This window comes from Lampris incognitus, chromosome 14 (genome assembly GCF_029633865.1).
Source record: "Lampris incognitus isolate fLamInc1 chromosome 14, fLamInc1.hap2, whole genome shotgun sequence".
Lineage (NCBI taxonomy): Eukaryota > Metazoa > Chordata > Actinopteri > Lampriformes > Lampridae > Lampris > Lampris incognitus.
The window spans coordinates 22,994,050-23,007,661 of NC_079224.1; positions in this window are offsets into that span (position 1 = coordinate 22,994,050).

Genomic DNA, 13,612 nt, shown 5'->3' on the forward strand with positions numbered 1-13,612 from the left:
CAAGGTAATGTTGGCGTGCATAAAGCCACACCATGCCATTGTATTTGGGTAGTAAGGGAGATGTAAAGGTTTTATATGCATTTTAATTCTGTTTAAAGGTAACTGACAGAGTGAGAAGTTGCGCAATCTTCAGGAAGTTCCACATGTCTTTGTTAAACCCTGTTTAACATACATAGTCCACTGCCGTATTTTGCACCGTATTTTGTATTTTGTACTTATTATTTTCCTTTTAAAATCTTTTCTGTTAAACTTGCCACATCTGTGAACATTTATGAGCTGTTTGCTCGAAAGACACAGGAATTTATGCACTCAGTAAAACGATCTGCATTCGAAGGTTCAAACAATAAAATTAAAGCTACAAGAACCCTGGAAGTAATTGTGTCCTGTGATTTATACTCTTACCTGAGCAATGCATTTGGGGAAAAGCGCAGTTCCACACAGCTTTTGCAGACCTTTTACAACCGTAACCAAACTGATGGAGAAGACCTCCGTGACTACTCCCATGCACTATCCCAGATTTTGAGCTCTGTAGTGAAACAGTCCACAGATGTAATACCTAATGAGAAAACTGTGCTCAGAGACCGGTTTATTGAGGGTTTAAGAGAAGCAGCACTCAGGCGTGAACTCAGGAAAATGGTTAGGGACAAACCAGAGAGCAGTCTTCTAGATGTGAGGAACGAGGCCCTCCTGTGGGAGATGGAGGACAGCAGGTCTCATCGTCCCAGGGTCATAAAGAGCAACCAAGTTACATCAGAGGTTCCAGAAACCCAGTGCTCTACTATTAAAACAAACAATGACCAAGGTACTGCATTAAATGATGTTCGGAGAGCAGTAGCCCATCAGGAAAAACAGCTAGCAGAGTTAGGCAAAACACTCGCTGATCTAGCCTTTGCTGTAGGTGAACTGAGTAAGCGCAGCACTCAACGGACATTCCTGGAGCCCAAGCCACGACCTAGACCCCAGCCAAAGTTCACACCAGATGGTCAGCCTATCTGTTTCAAGTGTAGAGGCATAGGTCACATTGCAAGAAAATGCCCACAGGCCAGAGGGGGTCAAGGGGACGCAACACCTAGTTCTTCTGTAGTGCAGGAAAACTCGCACCCTCAGTTGTCATGAGCCACACAACTCGAGGGGAGGAAGCTGGCTCACCAAAAGAGACACCAGACAGAAGCAGGATCTTAGAGTGTGCAGTCAGAGAATGTAAAACTGTTGAGGTGAAACTACGAGGTGTTAGTGTCCTGCTTACTTGACACTGGTAGCCAGGTCAGTACAATTTCTGAGAGTTTTTTCAGGGAACACCTGTCAGTGAAAGGCAAAGACATTCACCCGGCATTTGAGTGGTTAAAGATCACTGCAGCTAATGGATTAGACATACCCTATATGGGCTATGTGGAGCTTGATGTAGAAGCCATGGGTCTGACTATCCCAGAGCGAGGTTTTCTGATGGTTAAAGATTCTGAACACTCTTCCTCTGTTCCAGGTCTAATAGGGATGAACATTGTCAAAAAATGCAGAGAGCTAGTACACACTGAGTTTGACACCACACTGCAGGAGAGGTTTGACTCAAACTGGAGAGAGGCTTTTAATCATCTTCATGCAGTACATGCAACAGACAGACTCTCTTTCGCTAGGGTAGCTGGTAAGGATGTAGTCCATATACCTGCTTCATCTGCTGCTACAGTTATGGCTAGGGGACTCAGGACCGTGAGTGAGGATGGTTCTTTTTTGTTGCTGGAGTCTGTGGGTGTCCCCATTCCTGGAGGTTTGGTTGTTGTGCCTACTTTGGTTTCATCGAGCAATCACATTTTTCCAGTCCGAGTCATGAACATGTCTGATGAAGATATCTGGCTAGGGCCACGGACTAGGCTAGGGGTTTTGACTCAGGTAGACTGTGTGAAAAGTGATGAGCTTTGTGAGGTACAGTTCCAGAGAATCTCAGCAGACATTGAACAAGTGAGTATCAGTGAACACCCTGAAACACCGACAGATGTGCAGGAAATTCTCGGCAAGCTCAATTTTTGTGGTAGCCCAGAACAGCAAGCACAGCTAACTTTGTTACTGGAGAAGTACTCTTTTGTGTTTGCAACAGAAGATGAAGATCTAGGCCACACTGACAAAGTACAACATGAGATCCATCTGACAGATGACATACCTGTAACACAGCCATACAGACGAATCCCACCCACACAGTACAGTGAAGTCAGGGAACATATTGGCAAGCTGCTAAAAAAAGGGGTCATTCAAGAAAGCTCCAGTGCTTATGCTTCGCCCATACTACTAGTGAGAAAGGCAGATGGTAGTCTGAGGCTATGTGTCGATTACAGGAAACTCAACTCAAAGACAAGACGTGATGCATTCCCGCTCCCGAGAATTGATGAGAGTTTTGATGCGCTGAGAGGGGCAAAGTTCTTTTCGACCATAGATCTGGCAAGTGGATACCACCAGGTAGCTATGCATGAGAGAGATCGGACTAAGACTGCATTTACTACACCGTTTGGTCTGTATGAGTATGTGAGAATGCCTTTTGGTGTTTGTAACGGTCCAGCTACATTTCAGAGACTTATGCAAGTTACTATGAATGATCTCATTTTTCAGATACTCCTGGTCTACCTAGATGACATCTTGGTTTTTTCAGAGACATTTGAGCAGCATTTGGAGAGACTTGAGAGTGTGGTTAAGAGACTGGCATAGACGGGCCTTAAGGTGAAGTTGCAGAAGTGTGCTTTTCTACAGCAGTCCGTAAAGTTTTTGGGTCATCAGGTGTCAGCAGAAGGTATAGGAACTGACCCCTCCAAGGTATCTGCTGTTAAGAACTGGAAGGTGCCAACCACTGCCAAAGAGCTGCAGTCGTCCTTGGGTTTCTGTAGTTACTACAGGAGATTCATTCGAGGCTTCTCACAGATTGCCGGGCCACTGCATGACCTAGTCAACAAATGTTCAGGTGTGAAGAAAACAGGGAAACTAGGTCACCAGTTTTGTAATATGTGGACACCAGAGTGTGACTCTTCCTTTGAGCAGTTAAAGGAAAAACTTACCTCTGCTCCCATTTTGGGTTTTGCCGACTTCACACAACCATTCGTAGTTGAGCAGATGTGGGTAGCGCAACTGTCTGTTTTTGATTTCGAGGTTAAGTACCGTCCTGGTTGCAGTAATGCCGCCGCAGATGCTCTCTCTAGGCAGGAGTTTGCAGGGGAGCCTGAAACAGACCCTGACTCGGATTTTGACAACTGTATCGCTGTGTGTAACCTGATTTATTAGCTGTTTGCTCGAAAGACACAGGAATTTATGCACTCAGTAAAATGATCTGCATTCGAAGGTTCAAACAATAAAATTAAAGCTACAAGAACCCCGGAAGTAATTGTGTCCTGTGTGGTATCTAATTCCACGGGCTACATAATAATAGGTAAAAAACTTCCAGTTTTGATTTTTGCCATTTACTTTCCAGTCTCCTACAGGCCTGCTTATGAGAACGTGTCTCGTCATTAAACCAGGGTGTAGGTCTCTTAAGTCACCTACATTGGTGTTGCCAGGTCATTTTGCCGGGGGCTTAAACCCTGGATGTTTTGAGTGTAGTTTTAAATTTAAGCCCATGTGAAGCCCGACAAAAAATGTAACGTGTGTGAATGTCCGATAGTCTTCATAACATAACAGCCTGTCACAATAAATGCAGGTCTCTAAACTAACTTCGTGTGTGTGTGTGTGTGTGTGTGTGTGTGTGTGTGTGTGTGTGTGTGTGTGTGAGTAAAAGAGCAATTAATATTTCAATAAACTAATGTTAACATAAATACGTTTAATTTTTTTTCCCCCAGTTTTGTACTGTAGCATGTCAATAAATGTTTAATGATGGCAGTTGCGAAGTATTCTGCTTCTGCTGAATATTAATACAAATGACTAACTACTAATATTTTTAACATCACAATTCATAATTAATCTGGAGAGCGAACAACAGTTTTTGAGGTACACATTTCAATTTTTCACTGATTAAGATATGTACTTTGAACATAAATAAGGTGCCATAGTGTATAAAAAAGCATCAAAATAGAGCTTGTTTATCAAAAACATTTCCAGGGGAGGATCCCCCCGGACCCCCCTACAGAAGTCCAGGCTAAGCCCCAAATGTCCTCAAATCCTGGAAACGCCCTTGGTCACCTAGCTCTGATAGTGAGAGGTGCAACTGAATCGGGGAGACTAGAGAGGGCCACAATTAAGTCACTAGTGAAATTTTAAACAATCAGTCTCTACAGTGAAAGGAGCCCAGTCTTCAGGGAGCTGCTGGCCAAATTAAGCTACAGCGGATGGACCGATGTGGTGAGTGGCAATTACATCTGTGCCGACACTAACAAGACAGGCCAATGATGCTTCACATTTAATGAGAAAATGATCTGACACAGCAGATATGGTTGGCAAGACGTTCAGATCAGAAACAGCCAAACCAAATCAACCATTCCTTTTGTTTGATATCAGTGTGCAAGCAATTTTCTATATCTTATCTCATATGCATTTGGCTCACGCCCTTGTTTTAAAAGACCCAGTTTTCTTTGGACTGGTTGACAAGAGCGCAAACTATTTTCCTATTTTTTTAATGGATATGAATAAACATTCCTGCTAATGTGCATAGTAACATCGTTGATGTTCCCATCTTCAGAATTAGAGATGGCATTTGTAGATATCCATTTGTAGATACACATAGTAAACACACACATATGCATTTTACAGGTATTCCCAAAGCCACAGCTGGAGAGATGCATGCTGGTATGTACTACAGCTATGTCCAGTTAGCAGTGGTAGCAAAACCAGGTCCAGAAAGTAAAAGTGTGACTCGTTGATGTCCTCCACCCATGTATTAAATCAGATGATTTAATTCCCCTACCTGGCTGAAGAGTTGTGTTGATTACAATCAGCTGGTGTAGTACTTGGGTGGAACAAATACATGGTTTGGACTTTTACTTTCTGGACCTGGTTCATCCCCCTCTTACAGTTAGTGCAGATATGTACCACAGATATGCAAAGTAGATATCTGGATTATCATGAAATGGCCTCGGTTATCAACCAGTTGCTATGCATAAAACTGATTTCTGACCTTTGGGAATGTGAACAAGTTCACTCCACTTGTATCTTTCAAGCTCAATAAGACTATGCTTTTCCAATTTCACTAAACAGATTTGTATTATACGTTGCTTCTCTTTCAACTGAACAGTTTTGAGCTAACCCATCTGAACTGACATATAGGCTCACCATTCAGACTAAAAGTTTCACAAGTTAAAGTTTGTGAAAAGTTTTACCACTACATTAAAGTAGTTTTACAAGATAATTAACCACTGGAGGATAGCAACCGTTTGAGTAGATATGCTGGCAGAATGAGGAGGACAGAGATTATTGTTTTAAGAAAGCATTGATAAAATATTTATTTATATTCACAAGTAAATTGAACATCAATCCTCCAAAAGTTAGAAATAAAAATGAAAGCTTGAAACAACTACACAATTAGAAACATTAACTTTTTAATATAACTAGTACAAGGTTTAACAATCATCCTGTTACCGATATGTATTTCTGTAAGACATAAACACAGAGGCAAAAGGTGGACATCAAAGGTAGTACATAACAAGAATCAAAATTCAAGGTAAAAAGCGAAATGATTTTTGCCGTAACCTGTTGCTTTAAACAGCGTGCAAAATTAATCTCTCCACAAAGGGAAACTCAGCTTTATAGTCATCATTCATTATACTAAATTACAGTATACAGGATTCGAATGACAAAAGTCCACCTCTAAAAGATTAGTTTGATTACAAAGCAGTCATATTCAAAATGGATACAAACATGCGGTCATTATTGATCTTATTTGTGTGGGAAGTGTGGGAAGATGGCGGCGTGAACTCACGTTTGCGGCGGCCTCACCCAGTAGCGACTATGCAGTGTCTTTTCCACGTCTATGTCTGCGTCTAAGTTCGTGTCATCATGTGACGTTTTTATTTTTATCATCGATTTCATTTAATGGCTGGCAGAACTGGCATTGGATCGGCTGGGAGAGCTTGGTCTGCTGCGTCCTGTGGGCCCAGGGACCACGGTCCTGCCCGGAGCGGCCCCCGAAGAGGAAACACCGAAGGCGGTCTGACAGGACGCGGAACTGGGGCAGGCTAAGCTAACTGCTAGCCCATGCAGACCGGTAGTTCCGTCATCCTGGCTGGCCTTCGTTATCTGGACAATGGAATTTTTGGACTGTGTTGCACTGGGTGGATTGTGATTTTATTAAACATTTGTGGGGGGGTTTTTTTGTTTGCTTTGTTCTTTTTGTTTTTGTATGTTTTTGGTGGTGTTGTTTTTAGGGAGTTTTGGATATGTTTTTGTCTTTTGTGTTGCACTGCTGTGGCCTGGGGTAAACTAAATTTCATTTCTTTTGTGTACGTAGTACACGAGATGAAATGACAAATAAATTGTTCCTGATTCCTGATTACTGCCACCATCGGTATGCAGAAAATGTCGATCCAGACATAAAAGTTTAAGGTCCCCGTCTCTATGTGAATACATCTGTCTTCTTTGTCAACTACTTTTTTTTCCGTCCTTAGAAAACCATTTACAGTTCTGCAGGAAGAGTGTGTCGTCATGGTAACACATGTTTCATATGTGTAAGAGGCTAAAGAGAGAGCTGACACTCAGGTCAAACAACAAGAATCACTTTTAGGCAGCTCAGATTTATTTTCCTGCCAAAATCTAAATCCTCTGTGATCCATCTGTGGTTCAGATGGATCATGGAGGATCTCGCTGATGATGTCCTCCACAGTCGTCCTGGATTCTGGGAAGGCTCCAGCTCCCGAGGAGGGTCCTGTGACTCTGTTTTAATGTTTGATTTGTTCATCTTCCTCTTTTGCTTCTTGTCTCATCCTCTTTAATTTCCTTCTCAGTACGAGACAAATCAACTGTTCTGTTTCTAAATATGAGACGTATCCAAGGTCTGTGAGGAGATACCTTCAGCTTGCCCGCTGCTAATACAGGAACTGTTGCTCGGGAACAAGGAGGTCGGTCTACTACTCACAACCTCCATAACAGTATGCAAACATGCACCTCAGTGATTCAAAATGGAGCTGTCAAGTGATTTAGCAGTTACACAGAAGACGGGTGGTAATCAAGTGACAGATAAATATTTTTCATTTAACTGTCATATGGCATTTTTAAATTGTAATCCAAATCACTAAGTTGGATGTCAACATACAAGATCTATTTGAAATATATATATATACACACACACACACACACACACACACACACACACACACACACATATATATATATATATATATATATATATATATATATATATATATATGCTATCATAGGCGGAAAGAAGGCTAACCCACCCTGTGACTGTATGAGATGCTCTGATACAAACTAATATTTATTTAGAGGATCCTCGTTTTGAACAAGAAACGCATTAAAGAGGTAATTATTTTGCTTAAAACCTCTGCTGTGTCCAGACTTATAAACCAGCAGCCATGCAAATGCATATCATGGGGGGGGGGGAGCTGCACTCTCAAGGTTTTGCATCAAAATATATCTTATACTCTTCGTTGATCCAACAATTTCTCTTTTGGGGTACTGGCAAAGCTATCTTTAATATAGTTTCACCTGTGTCTGTCATGATGAATTTATGCTTAACCATTACTGTTCAATTAATTTAACTGAACTGAAAATATGCCCTGAGGGTCAGAAACGTAAAATAACACAGCAAGGTCAGTATTTACTCTGGAGTTGGCATTGTAAGGCTCATCTTAGCACCAGTGTCTCCAATTACTACAGACCACCGGGCTGTTGGCTCTTCCTTAATAGCATTCTCCATAGCTGACACTGTTCATTTAATGTAATGAGAGACTACAAGATATGAATAAAGGTATGCATATGATTTTGTACAAGGGCTGAAAAATGAAATGTGCCTCAGCGCTGACTTCAAACAAGGCGAAATTAACAGCACTAGAAATTATGTGGCTTTAAACCAGACATCTGTCCCACACACACACACACACGCAATGGGGCTGGTACTGTAGAGGGATGCCTGGGTGCCAAGAAGCTTCTCTCTATGTCTGTGCCAACTTATTTGTCACTGTGGCCTCATTGACCATAAGAAGAGCCAACCACTCAGCCTAATGGAATGGTCATCTGTCGGTCCATCTCATGACTTGCAGCTAAAACATTCTGACCAAGAACATCAGTGGGTGGTGGACGAAGAGGAGGAGGAGGAGGAGAGAGTAGAGTGAAACCAAATCCCTCTCCGAATTTGATCATCGCTGTTAACACCGTAAAGTCACCTTAGGTTTATTGGCTGTCCACTTGCAGGCAGACTAAAGAGGGGCTCAGTCTCCCTGGAAGCCTGTCTGGTTCTTTAACTGCCTGACCTTCCAGTGGTTTTTATAGACCGGCGGAGCATTTTAATAGGCTTTAAGATTCTCCACTACACCAGCAAAGATCTAAGAACTGATGTGACCTGACCGTCGGAAATCAAAATCAGCTATTTAACCATAATATGGTTGACATGTTTCCGTTGTGAAAGCAGCTATCTGTATCAAATAATTCTCTCCATCTTTGGTGCAGAGCCAAACTGACCCCACTCCATGCAGCTAGAGTACATTGTAGAGCCGCCATGTAGTAGGAGCCCGCATATCAACAGCATAATGCAACTGAAATGGGACGCATGCGCTGGTGATAGACATGCCCACCCAGAATAATGGCTGAGGCTGTGAAGAGGCTCGGAGCAAAAGAGCAACTGACGAGTGGTGAAAGAATGAACAATAAAGACATGGGGACATAGACTGACCGAGAGAAAGAAAGAAAAAAAAAGAAAGAAAATGTAAACAAATCTCTTGAAAAGCCCACTAACTCCCAGGCAGAGAGACTGTCACACACTCACAGCTGTAGTTTATCTTTTAATTAACATCTTATACAACAACACCCCTCCCATTAATAATGCAATGGCAATATGCTTCAATATCCATGGCAGATGAAATGAGGTAATTAGAGGTGGAAATGTTACAAGCACATGCATGCCTAGCTTGTGCGCAGCATATAATATAGCACATTTGTTCAGAAGAAGAATGGATCCACCCAAAGAATGCCGTGAGAAAGGGAAAGCAGCTGAGTCCCAGTGTGACGGTGGTCACTGGGGGGGGGGGGCAGAGGGGCAGCATTTTGCATCTTAGGTGAACAAATGGGTGACAAATGATGGCAAATTGGAGTGAAGGCCTCCTGCTGAGCTATGATCTGCCAACTGGAATCACAATAGTGCAGAGGTGCTAGTTCAGGAGAATACAATACACACACACACACACACACACACACACACACACACACACACACACACACATGCAATGTTATTGAAATGTAATAGCTGAGGGGGAATGGCCCTGCAAGTCTTTTCCACAAACAATAGAATAAGGGCATGGATGCTGGAGAAAGGAGCCAAAGCCATTTGAAGAGACACAGACAACACACATAAATGCACAAAGGCTCGCTGACAATCTAATCCAATGTTTCACATGAAAGACTTAGCCAGGCCTCCGCTGAGTGCTAAAACAGCGCATGGCCTAATCCTATAAATCTATATGATCGCGACAGATGGAAAGTAAGTTTGCTGTCCCCCTGCTTCTGCCCCGGAGTCATGGGAAAAAAATCTCCACACCTCTCAGTCTATCCTGCTACCCAGCTTCCACGGAATTCTTTGCGGAAACTCAGTGAAGCTCAACAATAGGCGGAGAAATGGCAGCCGCAACACATGGAGTCACAAATAGATTCTGTGGGCCAGCTCCAGCCATGTACAAAAGTGGTATTTGGTTTAATTGGCCAGATATAACAAAGATTTTAATTTCCCCCGAGAGCCGTGTTGCAAACTTTTGTTTTTACACCGCACCGAAGAGAGAGAGCCGCGCTTGGTGCCAAGAATTTACAATGCTCTTTCCCACTGGCGATATGTTTTTCCTCAGAGGCCTTCACAGATAACTCTATTGGATTAATTATGCACATGTTTGACTATCAACCCCTTTAAAGGGATCTCTTCCTCGTCTCCAGAACTTTCTTTGTCCTCGCCCTGTCTCATGGCACAGAGGACATACACTTATACAGTAGCTTTTATGCTGTCTCCCTTTCTGCCAACTCTCACTCCTTACTTTCTCTCTCTTCATTACTTTATCTGTCTCTCTCTCTCTCTCTCTCTCTCTTTCTCTCACCCCCCTTCCTTTTCCCTGTCTTCCACACAGACAGGGCATTGTGTGCGGGCACAGATGAGATTTGCATGCATGTTAGGCTGGATTACACACGCAGGCTCTGGGAACCTGGACCCCTGTGGTCTCTGCTTCTATGTCGTAGGCCATGACTAGCAAGCTTTCCTTTAAGTTCACAACTTCAAACAGATTTCACAGCTTAATTGGCTGAAGAACGTACAACATCTGAGGTTGCATTGTTTAGATATGGAGTCCAGCAGGTGTCCCTGGTGGCTCTTAGCTGGCCCAGGACATGTCCTGCGAGTCATTCCCTCTCTTCCCATCCTGTATATCCTGTCCTTCTCACTGTCCTATCTGACAGGCTGAAAACGGACAAAATATAAGACCTGGAAAAGAAAGAACATGGAGTGGATTTTGCGAGATGATGCAGAGCTTCTGGGTTTTCAGCTGTATCTCCTCAACATTGCAACCTGTTGTCTAATCTCTCATCTACTAGTTTTGAGATATCGTACTTTGAAAGCTGAATGTGTATGAAAAGGTTAATCCCCTAATTGATGTGTGTAATAAGTAGCTTAATCCTTGAACTGAAGATGCTGTATCTGAGCGAGTGGAGATAATAGATAAGGGCAGCAAATCTCCTTAAAGACTATCTGTAGGACTGAAGAGCAGCGCTAGCAGTTATGAAATGTCTAAAATTTACTCTTGGAACTCACACTAAATGTAAGACCAAGACTAAAAATATTCTGGAGTTAGTTATGAGGCTTCCTACACGTACTCCCAGATAGGCGTGGGACCTTTGAGAGAACCAGAAAAATGCAACAAATCCAATAGCATTGATTTAGGTCCTTCATAAACAGCCATCCTTACAATAATAAATCAAACGTTAATTGCCTTAACATTGCCTCCACAATCTCCCACCACTCAAAGAGAAGTAACCCGGAAACAAGCCGCCTTCATGCAAGTTGCAGCATTTCGTTGATTTGTGGGTGCTATGGATGGAGCACATATCAAGATAATCGCCCGTGTGAACGAGGATGCATTTTTGAACTGCAAGCAATACCACAGCACAAATATTCACAATTGCGATGGGCGTAAATTATTTGATTATCGATATATAGTTGCCAGATGGCTTGGGTACATGACTAAAGGGTGCTTGGTAAAAGAGGTTTCGTGCTTTCGCTTGACCGCAATCATGTATCCTCCTGGACACCACTTGCTATCCCCAAAAGTCCACGAAATATGGGTGTGCAGTCACACTGCACCGAAAACCACAATAATACATCATCATCACGTCGCTTTGCAGCTCAAAGCGTCGTGAAATACTGGTGTCATAGTTTTCTTAGAACAACTTTTACTCTTATGAGCGTGTGTGTGTGTGTGTGTGTGTGTGGAAGGCTTTATAACGTACTCCCTTGTCCTACTCTGAAGGCGGAGAAATTTAAATCCTAGCCATACTTTCAGCACAGTCGGTGGGACTAATTCTGCTTAATGAGGCCCACTGTATATGTCCGTAGTGTCGACTTCGTGCAACATTTGCAGACAAGTCTAAATGGTTTGATTATTTTTATGAATAACAAGTGGTCATTATTTAACAGCTTTTCCAAGTCAAAGCTGTCCCAAATCTCCAAATTTAAGATAATTGGAAAACTGTAGTCTTGCACAAGCACATTTTTGTGAGAGGTGGGTGTCTGCATGCATGCATTAATGTGTGTTTGTAGGTATGTGTGGGTCATGCTGCAATTGAGATATAAGCCTGCTTATCATCCATCTGGATATAGTGCATTTGTTGAAAATGAGCTGCGCTGAAGGGCCCACAAACAGATAATAATATTTCATTTTAAGACATATCTTTGCCATTACATTTATTTATATGAGCATTAAAGTAAGTCATCAAACGCTGTCTTCTTTAAACAGCTAAACTCTGCGGTGCCTCCCAGCTCAACAGGATAATAAATGAGAGTTAGTATTGATCCTTGGCTGACCTCCTATGTGGTACTCATCATTTTATAATATCCTCCATGCTTTCTGCTAATGAGATCAATGATCTCCTGCAGATATTCCACAGATGACCTTAACACAGTCAGGGAACAAGTGTGACAAAACACATACCTCTATGCAAAACTGGTGTAGGACAGTGGAAAAACAAAGAAAAAAACAGCACCTAATCAAGTGGGAGATGAGAATGTCATTAAATGTGTATCATCTCTCAGCAGCCTGGGTTAAATGGCTTTTGATCTGTGAGGGTTTTTTTTTTTTTGCGTTATTGCGTTTTCATGGTGAAGATGCGATCATCTTGTATAGATGGTGATGCACAGTAAGGAATGGGAAGGCATGTCAAATGCAGTCAGAGGGGTTGCAATTTCTAATTTCCCTCCTGTTAGAAGCCAGACCAGGCTGCATCAACCCATGACTAACGTTTGGAAAATGAGGCGGTAGTTTGAATACCAATAGATTCCAATTTCATAGCACTCCTCACTTTACCTAAGAGGTGTGCTGATGTCGCTATCATCTGCAAGCTATGAAATATGGACTAATATTGCCTCACCCTGGAACAACACAGGCTGATGAGAGTATTTTCTGTCTACTTTAAGGACCTCAAAATGCCTCCGCCATCCTTGCCCCTTGCTCCCTGACTGCTGTAAAAACTCTTTACAAAGCAACACAAGATAACTAAGTATTTTCCGCTACACAAATGGGCTTCCTAATTGTCTGAATATATTTTCTTTGCTAATGCAATGGACCTCAATCACTCAGCCTAGCCTCTTTAAACTCGGTGCTCAAGCACGCGTATTTGGTTTATCAAGTTGCAGATATGAGCGCGGGGGTGGAGGGTTGGCGTGGGTGGAGGCAATTGAGTCAATGTGTCTGAGGCAATGCCAGCCACACAGAATACCAAAATAAATAAATAAATACAGGGACAAGAGCTATACCGTTGTATGACAAATACATAAGGGGCTATTTGAAAAGCAGTAGCGACCACCGCAGCCCCAGGGCCTTGGCCTCACACACACGGTTGATGATGAACTCATTTGCTGCTTGATCAACTCATTTGCTCTCCCAACCTCGAGCCGTGCTTCTTCTTTTTTTTTTTGCCCCAATTGCATTTGGCCAATTACCCCTCTCTTCCGAAAGGGGTAATCCGGGGAGGGCTGCAGACTACCACATGACTCCTCCGATACATGTGGTGTCGCCAGCTGTTTCTTTTCACCTGACAGGGAGGGGTTTCGTCAGGGGCACGTAGCGCGTGGGAGGATCCCGCTATCCCCCCCCCCACCTTCCCCCTCCCCCCTGACCGACCAGAGGAGGTGCTAGTGCAGCAACCAGGATACGTACCCACATCCGGCTTCCCACCCGCAGACACCAGACATGGCCAGTTGTGTCTGTAGGGACGCCCGACCAAGCCGGAG